This window comes from Nasonia vitripennis, assembly GCF_009193385.2.
Source record: "Nasonia vitripennis strain AsymCx chromosome PSR unlocalized genomic scaffold, Nvit_psr_1.1 chrPSR_random0070, whole genome shotgun sequence".
NCBI classification, from domain to species: Eukaryota; Metazoa; Arthropoda; class Insecta; order Hymenoptera; family Pteromalidae; genus Nasonia; species Nasonia vitripennis.
The window spans coordinates 349,534-363,300 of NW_022279729.1; the positions used below are offsets into that span (position 1 = coordinate 349,534).

The following is a 13,767-nucleotide window of genomic DNA, read 5'->3' on the forward strand; positions in this document are numbered from 1 at the left end:
ATCAGATCCAAAAAAGTGATAAAATTTGTTCTGTAAAAATAAGATACATTGTTAATTGAAAATTAAGTTTTGTTGAATTTATATGAATATACATTGCGGGTGATACATACCTTAATATAATCTTATACACTCCAAGATTTGTAACTACTATACAGGTGTCTACTGTTGGTACCTTAACTTTAATATTAGATATATCATTTACTATAGTACAAATCCTATTTTCGTTATTCCCTGAAGTAGAATCGCCATCGCTTCTTGCACTAGATAATGAGTATATACTGTTAATAACTTCCTCGCTTTTGTCAAAAGAGAAGCGAGCAATCACTGAGTCCTTGCTGAAATCAGATTTACCCTTCTTTTTCATTTCTGACAAAGGGCGAGAAACTACATAAACAAACAGATGTCTTATATCGGAAATATAAAAAAATCTGCTGGTCAAACGAATATTTTCACAGTTTTCTGGCATCTTGTGAACATGGGATGGGATAGCAGATGTGATACGTTCATGAACCTAAAACAAACACAATTGTTTACAATACACGTTGATAAGTTGTGACATGCTTGAAAGTTAATAAAGTTTCAATTACAGTTAAATGATTCAAAGATGATAAATAACGAGTATAAATAGTTCGACCGTTGTTTAGGCATTGGGGAATAATATAGGCATCGTTTGATAATGCAATAGGAGTAGTACTACACTTAATAGTGTCAGATTGTTGATTAGGAAAAAAGCCAGACTCGTTCGAATTTTCATTATCATTGGATCCTGCTTCACTGTTGCTATCTCGGTTGCTGTTATCTAAAACATTAAATGTTGTTATTACAAAAAAGTGTAATGCAAGTGTTGATTTATATAATACGTTGTAATCATTGAAATAACTTTACCTGCTCGTGTTCCACAAGAATCAAAATTAAGATTTCTCGTTTCAGCAAGTTTCTGTCTAAGTATAACAAGCTGTTTAACTGATAGTTGCTTCAGACCACGCAGTCTTGATCTTGTGGTGGGAAAACTTTTGGAATCATCATTATCTGCTTCTTCAGCCGGCATAGTTGATCATTGTGATCCTCCATTTTTCAAGGGGTACGTATAGTTACTGCCTGGCTTTTCTAAAACCAAATGCCACTGTTCCTTGCAGTGGTTAGTTATTAATAACATCACAGTATCAAGTTCTGTATCTTGACAAATGCAAAGCCCAGTAATTTTTCCATCTATTTTGGTGGAACCAACTTGCTGACCAATTTCAAAATTAACCACAATTATTTCTCCCTGCTCTGTACCAACAATGCCCATCTGACCAGAAAATGATACACCTTTCCACCAAACTATAGCACTTGGCCTAAAATAATAACAAAATTTTGTATTAGTTTCTTGAATTCACAAATATGTGTAGACAAAAAATTTGACTCTAAAATTTACCTTGAATATGAGTTTTGTGCATTCAAAGAAGAATAGAAGGTCACATCTTTTGTTGTCTACTTCTGTTCGGTTGGATAAAACTCATCAACCAAAGTTTTAGCTGGAACTATGTAAAGTGAACCATCAATACTGGCTATCAGCAGTCAAGAGCCAAGTGGATCAAAGTGAAGCAAAGACATGCTATTTTTTTTCTAGAACTTTGAAATCATGGAATTTTTTTAATGACTGGCAAAGAAGATGAATCCTTTAGGTAATAAAGCCCAAGGTCGGAGGCACTGGAGACAAAAGCCAGAAATTGTCTGTGACGAAATTCACTGCGAGCTGCATGGTGCATATCATTAGCCTTTATCACACACTGGAGTTCGAACAGGCCCTCTTGACTCAAGTCCACCCCATTCTGCTTGGTTTTTAACTTCATTTCTGCCATCACATCCTTCTGTAAACAAAGTAAACTGAATAAATAAGTCTGATTACTAGTGCTTCATTTAATTATTTGATTCCAAGCAGGCATTAATTTAATTTTTTAATACATTTAATACATTTCTCTATTTAAAGCTCCAGTTGAGTCTTACGTGTTAATAATATAAAGTACAATGAAAGAAATCAATACTAAAACAAGTGATTCCAATTATACTGCATCATTCTGTCTGCGCAGGCAGCTTTTTCAATTATGCATAACATATTCATCACTGTTTTTAAATAAAATATCAAGGCTTGCAATATTTATCCACAGATCATTTTTGTAAAACTTATTTCAGTTATTACTGTTCGCATGCTTGAAACCAAATATAAAACAAGTGAATAGTGCCAGAATCGTATTTTACAACTCACTTATTTCTCTTTCAAAAGATATACTTGCCATACAAGATCCTAAATTTTGGAATAGACCCGTAGCTACATGTGAAGTTCTATAGCTGACTGCCGGACTACTCAAGGACGATCAGCTGTTGTGTCGCAACAATACTGCTTATTGCATTCCAGCATCGACAGTACACTCTATGAAATTTGAATATTCATAAAAATAGAGTACAGAACAGTATCTTAGTTGAGCAGTTCATTTTTCCTCTTTGACAATCCATCTAATATATGTCACTGAAAAATAAGGATTTAATGTTAACCACAGTTGCAAAATCTAACTCTAACTTTGTTCCACTACTCTGTCTTTTTTTAAATAAACCGTAAAAATATTAATATTAGATTGTGATAACAAAATAGGTAGTAATCAAATTAAATAAGTAGAATTGGTTGTAGACTATAATAAAATTAAAATGAAGATTAAAGAAAACAGCGTAAAAAATACCTTCTAGTAGATCTTGGCATAGTGACTAAAAGTTTCATGTTGGGCACCTAGCCCGTGCCCAGGCTTACGATCATGTCCAGTCTGCACGAGTTGTATAGACTGGATAGGACTGCGACGAGCTCAGCTCGCCTGTATTGCGCAATTGCAACGTGTAACACAAGATTCAGAATATGAAGTCCTGCACTATTTCCTTTACGAACAAACAAAAAGAAGTTAAATATTGTAAGAAATCACTGTGGCAAAGTCAAAATCCGTATAAAGATCTGTATGAATCGAACAAAATTTGAAGTATCTAGTTTTAATATAAATATATGCATGAAAGCAAATGGAATGAAAATATATAAGAACTCTTAAGCTAAACCAAGATAAACTCCCTTTACATGCCATTTCTTTTCTACTCGAGATAAATACTTGAAATTTTGTATAGATACAACACAAATTAAAAAAAAAAATAGTGTTGGCTATTTACCTTTTAGTACGTCTTGAAAAAACAACAAACAGTATATGAAGACCAAGCGATATCAGATGTATCCGTAGCTAACCTGATCAATTTCAAAAGTTGATCTTCAAACATAACCTCTCCCAAACTTATTGCGGGTCATGTAGATACCACTAGCCTAGCCATAACCTTAATACACAGGAAAAGCACATATTTTAATTTTTCAAGCTTATAAATCATCAATTAAAAAGATCAAATGTCACTTACTTTAAAAGCTAATAAAAACGTGGAATGCTGCCTCGATCGAGACTGTGACGCCGATGAAAGTACTGTAAATGCACTAGATCGACCACAACGTACTTACATTTATATATATATATATATATATATATATATATATATATATAGCTTATACGTATATTATCGGAGCCGCTCTGCATCGTATAAGAGAGAATTGAAACCGCCAAACGCGAATGAACCCGCCGGCTCGCCGGCGGCCCGACGACGCCGGACTCTCGCACGTGCTTACTGCTTGACTCAACAGTACGCCTTGCCACTCTTGCCAGTTGCCATATAGCTATACCTATACCTGTCGCATTGCGGCGCTGCCGACTGCCTGCCGTCCTGTATTTATGTTATGTATATATATACGCCTTGCCATATAGCTACAGCTGTCGCATCGCGGATTTGCCGACTGCAAGCATAAACAGAAAGACAATACTGAGCAGTTGAGCAATAATAAAGAGTCGGCGTTAGTCAGTGAGTCTCTAATCATATTTTTAATTATTTATTTATCTCTGTGTATAAAGCACGCAATAAAGTGTGCAAATGATTTGAAATGCCAAATAGTGTGCCAAGTCGGCAGCAACAGCAGCAGCGGTAGGAAAGCAGCAGGTCACTGGATCAAATACCGAACACAAAATTCCGAGTGGCTCGCTCAGTGTAAATAGTCCAAAGCCTTCAGTATCAGCGGCGGCAGCGGCAGCCGTTGACTCGGATGTCGAAGACGAGCGCTACAAAAATACGGATTGCAGCAACTCTGCAGCAGCAGAAGTACCACCTCTAAAGATAGTACGTCATTCCACAAAGTACAACTTTAGAGCATCAGGAACATCATCATCAGGGTAGCAACAGAAACGTCAAAAACACATTGAATCGCGGTCATCATCAGTTGCCTTACGTCGTGGCAAGTTCAAACAATAGCAATGATCCCATGGATAAAGATCAAAGCATGTCTGCTGAATTGACTTCTAGTCTGCTAGATAATAGCAACGGTGGCGGAGTAACGTCAAAAAGTGATTAAAACAAGACTTTAGTGGTGTTTTGGCCACCGATACCGAGTCGTCATGATCAACAACAGCAGCAGCACATCATCAGCATATTCTTAGAAGTTCTCATCGAGGCAATTGGGGTGGTGGTGGTAACGGTGAAACAAATATTACTAGTAATAATGGAAATTGTTCGAATTCTTTGCCATTGTCAACTATAATAGCAGATCGTTCGAATAATGCGTCACCACAGCAGCAGCAGCAGCAGCAGCAGCAGCAGCAGAGCAGACGTCATTCACCAATGCCAGAATCGAGCGGTGTTTCACTACTACTTAGCTGACTCTGTAAAATCTGCATTAATAGATTCAAAATGGTCCTCCAGTCAAACCATCCTCATCATTGTTATCAATATAGTGACATTAAGACTGTAGCAGCGCAGGATGTGAAAAAGAAGAAAGTTTGGAAACTAACACAAAAAAAGAGAGTGGTCGTCGAACTGCATCCTAGGAAAAGAAAATTAAAATCAAGCAAAGAGGCGCAGCAGGCAGCAGCAGCAACATCCACAAATGAGACTAGCAAAACTACTGGGACATACGCAGTACATGAGGGCCAGAAATTCATCCACATGATCTGCCAATCACTAATTGCTATCAACTATTTTTAAACATTCTAAAACAGGCATGTTATTTTTTCATTATTTCAATAGTTTTAAAGCCATTTATACATATATTTTTTTTTTTTCATTAAATTTACTTTATTTTTTCTTTAACCTGAATAGATTGAGCAAAGAAGAAAAGATCTATTTCCAGTTCAACCTAAACCTCCGCAAGGATTCAAAGATTACCTAATGAATCGATGCACTATCTGGTTATGTACTAGCTGGCAATGTCAATAAAGAACCAAATATCAATCCACCAGTCAATTTGTCGTCGGTGGCAATGAAAAAACTTTATGTTGAACAAGAAGAAGAACGTTATAGATTGAGAATGCAGCATGTCGTGAAAAAGTATAAACTAGTCTTGTTGGTGAAACAGGAAATTCTTAGGGTTCATGGCAGAGCTGCTAGAGCTCTAGCTAATCAGTCACTTCCTTTTTCTGTTTGTACAATTCTTAAAGATGAAGAAGTTTATAATGTCATTACACCAGAGCAGGAGGAAAAAGATAGAAATGCAAGAAGTAGATATAATGGAAGATTATTTCTAAGTTGGCTACAAGACATTGATGACGAGTAGGAGAAAATTAAGGCTTGTATCTCTGATGTATCATGTAAAGTCTGTCAACTTGCAAAACTATAAGAATATGTAAATAATTTAATTTTTTCATACTTGACACACAGGAAGCAATGTTGCTGAAACACCACAACGAAGCAGAATCTTTGCATGCTGTTCAACGTATGGAGTAGGAATGAAAATTAAAGGAAGTTGGACTTTGTGAATTGAAAGCTACTCCTCAAATAGAAGATGTTCATGTGCCAATAGTACGTGTCTCTGATGACTTTGATCTTTTGCCAGCTCAAATGTGTGATGATTGTAGCAGCAGCAGCAGCAGCAGCAGAAAAGAAACAAATAATACACGTAATGTAAATATTTTGTAATTATAAAAATAAAAGCTTATTATATGTAACATGAAGATAAATGTACAGTAGGATGTAATAAACTGACTACTAGATAGTAGGTAATTTGCGATTTAATTGATTTTCTTGGAACAAGTTTCATTACCATTTACATTTTTGTTAACTTGAACATCAACAGGCTTGTCATAGCCCATAATCCTTACATAGTGACTTTGATCTGTGAAACTTTTAGCGTCTAAAAATACAGGTTTTCCTTTTATAGCGCACGTTGTAAACATTCCAAGATCAGTTGGTAATGTAACATCCTCTGGAGTAAATTCAATTTTTTTCTCTCGTATTACGCGCGACTGTGCAATGCATTCACGACAATAACCTGACAATAATAACGTGCACGGCGCAATGATGCGCGGGTACCGTGACTGCCGTGCGCCGGCAAGCGGTGCAAGACTGCAAGACCGCATGCTGATTGCGATGGGCTGATTGCTGATGCGTATATCTATAGATAGTGCGTATGAGGGTTCGACCATTGAGGGCACTGTGTATACTGCGAAGGAATATATAATATACGAACGATAACGTGCTGGAAAAAGTATGTTTTACCATTGCGAGACAAATAGCGTAATTCAAAAATTACATCGCAGCGTTTCCTGTGTGTCTCCTGCGTGTACGATTATGAGTATAGAGTAAGGTAATTCTATACCTACAGGATATTGTAGTGCGTTACGTTCCTGGGCTAAGTACCGCGGGCCTGCGTCGGCGCGTCCGACGATGCAATAGCGTAGGTCAGTTGTACCCTAGTTGTCTCTGTCTGGTCACTGACAGACTGACAGTCACTGACGTCGCTGACGTCGCTTCACTCTGTATAAAGCTGATTCTGCTGAATAGCTGCAGAGTCCTCTGTCTTTCTACCCCCTCCTCTCTCTCTCTCTCTCTCTCTCTCTCTCTCTCACTCGTTCATTCTCAAGCGATCTCAAGTTTGAAGTGTCTGAACTCGCTCTCGCTCTACCATAACCATACTTACTCTCTTGCACTGTGGTTCGCGCAACGATCGAGTATATCACATTTCGGCAATAATGATGCGGCGAGTGATGAAGAAGAAAAATCCTAAGGGAACGATAGCCACAAAAGGTAAGTAACCCAACATACAAGCAATGTATCTACATACTTGATAACGAAGACAGACGATTCGCTTACACTTATTTTGTCTTTTGTTGCAACAACCCAAGGGCGCAGGACCACGAGAGCCGCTAAGAAGGATGGACAAAAATTACTCGACGAACTCAAACGCCAGGCTGAGGCTGAGGCTCAACGTCAGCGACAATTGCAGGAGCGTAGGGAGCTAAGAGAAGCGAAAAAGCGCGAGCAAGAGGAGAAAAAGCGAGTGGAAGAGGAACTACGTAAGGAACAAGAAAAGTGCGAGGAGGAGAAAAAACGCGAGGAAGAGAAAAAGCGAGAGGAAGAGAAAAGCCGCGAGGACGATAAAAAGCGAGAGGAAAAGAAAATGCACGAGGACGATAAAAAGCGAGAGGAAGAGAAAAGGCGCGAGAAAGAGAAAAAACGCGAGGAAGAAAAAAAGCGCGAAGACGATAAAAAGCGAGAGGATGAGATGAGGCGTCGCAAAGACGAACAGCAGAAACGTCGTCGTGATGTATCGAGACAACGATACGATAGCTACAGTCGCGACTCTGGCAAGCGTCGGCGAAGTCGTGACTACAGTCCGGAGGTTGAGCGTCGTGGTGGCCATCGCAGTCGTAACCACTCTCTAGGCCGACGTGACCAGCATCGTCGTCCCAGTCCATCTCCTCAGTTTCGCTTTGCTCGTCATGGAGCACTCCCTCAACAGCAGTCAACTTACGAGGAGGTGCAGATGCTCCGTGCAAGGGTTCGTGACCTTGAGAATGAAACTCGCCTACGAGAATCAGAGTTTCAAGACTGGCATCGACGCATGCAAGGAATGATACAGCCGGCTCTGATATCACCAACTAATTCCCATTTTACTACCGAAGAAAGTGATTTGAAAATGAGAGATGTAAGTAACTATCCATTACTTTTCCGACACTGCTTTAGTCCTCGATTGCATAAATAACATTAATATCAAAATTATGTGTTACAGAGAGTACGCCGTTATCATGAGAACAACTGTGACCTGAAAAAAAAATTGGAAAACGCTGAAAAAAGAATTGCAGAACTGCAGGCACAGAGGCAGACTACAGTTACACCCTACCAACAACTAAGCAACTTTCCACAGGTATGCGAACATAAATAGTTGATTCATATTGTATAATATAATATAATAATCATTTTGAATTAATTTTTTTTTTTCAGTTCCAACCATCAACGTATCTACCGAATCAAGGGAGGTTCTATTAATCGTTGATTTGTACTAAAGAGAAAATAAACTTGATAAAAAGAAAATACTAAAATAATATAACTAATGTATAATAACCCAAAAACAATTTGATATCCAATAATATATGTAAAGCAATTTATTTTTATTTATTTTTTATTTTTATTCAACGAAATTTATGATCTTCCTCGAGGAAAAAGCAAAATTACTATTGCATTCAATTCATATTTAAATGTATTCCTATACGAGGCGATGAGGCTTAATTCGCAATTATTTTCTATGTGCAAACTTTGATCTGACGCCGGTATGATCGATGATAGTGTAATGCTGCTCGTAATCTCCAAGACGAAAATGTTGATACCTGATAGACCTTAGTGCGATTATTTCAGTTCATACACTTTTTATCGCAAAATTAATAGTAAAGATATCGGCTAATATATAAATCAATTAATACACGCTTTCAATGTAGTGTAGATGTGTGATCACGATTATTCCCGCGAGACAAGGCGCGCCCTCTCTGGGCGATTATCTCATTGAGCCTTATCTAAAAATCATATACGTTTTCGTAAAAAGCCGTCACTTGTCATTGCTTTGTTTCTGATGACAGCCATAACGTTGCGCAACACGCTGCTGCATGTATCACTCTTTACTGCAGTGCTTTTTTGCAGTGGACGTATTGTTCGAGATCTTCATTGCCACAAGCTATTCATTGTTTCTATTTATTCTGATAATTGTTAAGTGTTCACCATCATGGGTTCTAAAAAGAAAAACTTCAGTCGACGGGTATCAAAGAAATGGGGTCGTCGGTAAGTACAAAGCTTATTGTGTGAACGTAACATTGTTGTAAAGTACAAAATTTTCGTCCTTCGTAAAAAATGATGTCATCAGCTTAGGTAAATAAAGTAAAGTTTTATTAAAATTTAATGTTCATGAAATTTTTTCATAGCGCGTTTTGCTGCTGTTGTTTGCAAAATAGGTTAGAAATAAAATGTAAATAACATACGTATAAAAAAGAAGTTTATGCTAAAGAAATTATTGCTTCATTGTTTCATCCATACTTTCGTCATAATCAATCTCAAAGTTACTGATATAATTACAAAAGTGACAAAATAATTGTCTGATTTACAAGTTTTGCGAATAGTAATACATGCTGAACTCATAGTATTCTCTTTCTATCAAAAATCACCATCGGTGCGTGATCATGCAGCGACGTTTGTAACAGTCCAATCACAAAAATTACATTAGCTACTCTATCCTTGTTAAGTAACTATCCATTACCTCTACTTCTTTTATTGATATTATGATAAAAAACGAGATAGCCGGCCAATGTCGGAGAATGAAGAGCGTACAAGGGTTCAGTCCGTGGGCCAGTCTGTTATTTTCCCTTTCTTTTCTTATTTTGGGACTTTGAGTTTATTAAGAAACACATTTTTCTCGTTGATCTCCCCATTTTCATTCGTTCATGGAAAAAAATTTGGAAACCTCAGACTACGAAGCTTCGAGTGCTGCGTGTCTACTGTCGGTAGTTCCGCGACTGATGTATTTAGCGACATTGCGCTCGAGCATTCAATCAATTCATTTTTTTTCCTGTTTACGCCCGAAATTTCGTACTCTGAGGCTACAAAGCGTTGAGCCCGGGTAGCTTTGAAAGTTTTGACAGCTGATCCTTCAAAATTTTTTTTCCGTATTCCTTTGTGGTTCTGCAGGCGCGGTCTCCTGCCATTATCTCTCTCGACTCGTGGTCCAGAAGCGGCGCCCTATTGCAGTGGTGACTTTTCGTCGATGTTTTTTAGTTTCTATTTTTTTTTTCTTTAAATAAAAATCTGAGTGCTTGAAGTCTATGACTCGTAAAGAAAGAAAAAGTCATGGTAGAAAGAAAGTATTAGTGGTGATCATGTTGTCAATTACAAATTATAGATACAAAATAACGCGTTTGTGCATTTTTTAAAATCGTCTATAATAATGTACTTTCCATCAAAAAAATCCACTATTATATAAAGGTTATAGGCAATTAAATAATTTGCAATTTGTGGTTAATTTTGTATAATTTTGCTGATTGTGAAAAAAAAATGCCAAACGCAAAACATTCTCGCCATCGGCTCGGCTGGCAATCTACACTAGATATGGACTGTCCAAGTTTTGTCCTCTCTGGGCACGCAATATACTACGTAATATACTATTTGATATTATAATCATTCGTAAATTAGACATTACATTGTTATTTAAGAAATATTCACAAAAATAAAAATACTGATTGAATTTTTTTTTTTATTCACGTAAAATTATATCAGTATATTGTGTAACAAGGGCGTAAAGTGGTCAAACAGTAAACCCACTAGCGGGAAAAATCTGCTACTTTCGGTTATTATAGCATAATGTACTATTTCGTAACACGCGAATAATTTTCGCGTTTTTCGTACTTATTCATCGGGCCTAAGGTGGCTCTTTTTTGACCGGCGGGCAAAAAAGTTATTTTAGCGGGCAAAAATAGTATATTGTGTTCGTAAATTAGACATTGTGTGCCAAGGGCGTAAAGTGGGCATTTTTAGGCCGAGTGTGGAGTTTGCAGTACGAATCAAGGCGAGTTAGCCCGAGCCGAAGGCGAGGGCGTTTACGAGCCGCAGCCGAGTACTGCAACCACACGAGGCCAAAAAGCCCACTTAGCCCTTGGTGCACACCATATTTTTCGTAACGCAAGTACAGATTTTTGTGTTTTTTTTTAGATATTGAGTGCGATTGATGCAACTTTTTTCAGAATCGGCGACAACACTCTTAGTAGACTAATTTTTGAATTTATATATATAAATATATAAATATATATATATATATATATATATATATATATATATGTGTGTGTGTGTGCGCGTGTGTGTGTATGTATACATATAGAACATTTCCCGAAAAATGTTAGCGGGCGTTTTTCAGTTTTTTTTGCCCGGCGGGCGTTTTGCGGGGCAAAAGAAAATGAAAAACGCCCGCCGGTCTGAAAAAAGTTACTTTAGTCCCGCTTAATAGGTCAGAAAAACGCGAAAATCATGCTTGTGTTACAAAAAAACTTTTTTGCCCGCTAAATTTATTTTGTAATTTGAAAATTAAGTTGACATTATTTGTTTATTTATTTACCTTTACATAATGATTCAACAAGAGCGTGGTTGCCGTGTCAAAAAATAGCCACCTCAGCCCCGCTTAACATGCACGAAAAAACTCGAAAATACGTCCGCGCGTCACGAAAAATATGGTGTGCACCAAGGGCTAAGTGGGCTTTTTGACCTCGTCTGGTTGCAGTACTCCATTCGGTCTAAATTTCGGTCTAACATTCGGTCTAAAAAAGCCCACTTTACGCCCTTGGTACACACTATACTATTCTGTAACACATGCACGATTTTGGGTTTTTCGTACCTATTAAGTGGGCGTAAAGTACCAGTTTTTTTACCGGCGGGCAAAAAAAGTCGTCAGCGGGCAAAAAAAGTGAGCAGCGGGCAAAAAAGTGAGCAGCGGGCAAAAAAAGTGATATGACTAATATTTTTAATATTTGACTGATTGTAACTATATTTTTAATTTTATTTTGTGAACAAAATGAGCGTGAAAGATCTAAATGAAGCATTTGCTTCGTTTGGCCTTGCTTAGAAAGTAGGGAAATCCTTGTATCACTAGAACTGCTCACGTCAATAATTCAGACATGTGGAACGCGGAATAAATATCTCGTTCCAATTCCGATATGAGAATGTAATGTAAGATTAAAAAAATAGAGTCTTTTACTTCAAATAATTTATCAAATTATTAATATTTTTGTAACATTCTAAAATTTATGACTAGCCTGACTTTTATAAAAAATTTTCTTTTCAATGAAATGTAACCCATAATTATTCAAAACAATATTATTGTACAATTGATAGATACTTCCAATTTATCATGAAGGGTATATTTTACTAAAAGTAGTTCACTGTCTAATTATGCTCAATTTGGGGTATAAGAAAATAATTATTTTGTAAGATCTATTTACTGTTATAGAACATCCAAGTTTTACGATATAGGAAACAACAAATTAGAATGTTGATAGAAATTTTGAAGGTTATCGATTATTCCTCTAACTTTATAAAGAAACACTGCACACATATGGGTGATTATCAGAAAATCGCGATTTTTCGGCCTGACCATAAGACGAAAAAAAAAAACGTTTGTATTATAGGGCTGTTATTGGTTTTAAGTTGTTTTTTTATGTCAATATAAGTTCATATTTTCATGGAAACAGCTACAGGTTAAAAACGATTATTTGCGTGTATTTCTTATGGGAGTTTTTCCAAATTGTCCACGGTAATTACTTTTTGCTCCAAAAACCGTTATAATTTTGTTGTACTATTGTAAAAATCATTTTCCGTACGTTTGTGACTTATTGCAATGTTATTATACAAGAAAATCGAAAAAACTTTTATTTCGAATGCTCCTTACCAAGAATTTTGCTACCCACGGTAATTACGTATTTCTTTATTTTCTGATTTTTGGAAACTTCCGATGCGATAACTGACTAAATAAAAAACAAATAAATACCGGCTAACTAGCGAAAGGGCATGCATAACATTCGAACTAAAGAACCTCAGAGGTTAGATGCTGCAAGTCGGCTGTATAACGAAGTATGAGGTGCCTCTTGCGGTGAAAACGTTTCAGCTGAAAAAGCTGGCGTCAATATTCGTAGTGCCAGTACAGAGCGACCAGTTAAAAAAATATTTGAAAATTCTTGATCATTGAGTACTAGTAGTGCACTTTTTGACCAAATAGGTTATATATAGATATATGACAAGGTTTCGTTGAACCAATTAAAAATTGTTTGTTTGAAATTCGCGATGGCGACATGCCACGGTAATTACTTTTAGACCATATATCAGCCAGCCATTTTAAATATATAGCACACACGGCCTAATTAACTATTGTATTAATTCATAAAAATTATTTAAAGTATTTTTACCAGTTTATGGGGCCCTAAGAATGTTTGCTTTTTGCTGTAGGTCTAGGAGACACTGATATTCGCGTTTGTATTATCTACATAATATAATAGCTTAATATTATGTAGATACCGTGACTCAATTTTGTACGATTACAACAATGATCTGTTTTAATCATAAAGTTCTTATAAATAGGTATAATAAATATTATTTTAGGTTGAAGCTGATTACAAGAGAGAGGGGTAGTCAAGGTATAGCAATACTATTAATGTTGCAGATCATGGTGAAGATAACAGTCGCAACAGTTGTTCAAAAATGGAAGTCGACGACATCGTTATTGATAAATTTAGTAAAGAGGCTGTTGCGAATGTTATCTGTAACAATGAGCGAACTTTCCAAAGTTTCGAAGCAGAAGATGCGACTTTTGGAAACAATGCTGATGGATGCATGGTAGATAAAGTGGTATCTCCAATTATCCCTCCG

The 13,767-nt window shown here is 36.7% G+C and overlaps 1 pseudogene; it reads left to right on the top strand.

Annotated features, from left to right (window-relative positions):
- The first annotated feature begins 3,412 nt into the window (after window positions 1–3,412).
- LOC116418043 lies at window positions 3,413–6,236 on the top strand (annotated as a pseudogene).
- The last annotated feature ends 7,531 nt before the right edge of the window (window positions 6,237–13,767 follow it).